This window comes from Carassius gibelio, chromosome B13 (assembly GCF_023724105.1).
Source record: "Carassius gibelio isolate Cgi1373 ecotype wild population from Czech Republic chromosome B13, carGib1.2-hapl.c, whole genome shotgun sequence".
Taxonomy (NCBI): domain Eukaryota; kingdom Metazoa; phylum Chordata; class Actinopteri; order Cypriniformes; family Cyprinidae; genus Carassius; species Carassius gibelio.
In genome coordinates, this window is record NC_068408.1 from 128,225 (window position 1) to 129,097 (window position 873).

Genomic DNA, 873 nt, shown 5'->3' on the forward strand with positions numbered 1-873 from the left:
CACACATGCACACACAATACCCCCAGAAGGGTCGTCCGTCACCACCTGTCAGATCCAGAGTCCCTTGCAGTCTTTCTCTCTGTCTGTCTCGTGCTCTTTCTCTCTTTCACGCACACAGTCACACTCACACACACTGTCTCTCTCTCTCTGGTGTGTCCCTCTTGACAATGTAATTCCACTTTGTCAGTAAATGTCCACCTTTCCACTCTCTTTTGTTGGAACTGTCCTTAAGTGTGTTGGATGCACTCTTTGGAGGCACTATTTGTGCTGCCTCAAGAGTGCCAGTTTATTTTTGTGCAGCATGCATTTCTGCATTTACTACCTCAACGTGCATTTCTGTTTTTATGTGCACTATTTCAGTGCAAGTGATTAGAAAGTAAAATTTGATTCAGTTGAACTGAAGCTTAAAGTGGTTTAAAACATTTTAATTCTTAAATCTATAGTGTAATGTGTTAACCTGAGTGTAATGGATAACTGTAAAATGGGAAATGTAAAATATTGGGAATAAATAAAATAATAATAATACTCTTAATAGTTAAATTGAAATTATAATCAGAGTGTTTGAAGCACTTTATATTAACTAAGAATGAAAACTTTATTAACCAGCAATTTTATCGCACAAAAGTGCATTATGTTGTCAAACTGCTGAAGATGAATCAGACACCATTAAAATTCCTGAAATCAGTCCTCATCTAAAAATATATACATGTTGGCTTTGATCTATATGTAATAAAGCACGGTATATGTTCACGCTGTAATACAGCTTTACATCAGAGCTTTATAGTTCAGTCACTCGGGCAGTCGTGATGCATCGTGGGTCGTCTTGGCATAAAGTGACTTCCTTTTATAGCTTTCTTATTTTATTTCCATGCG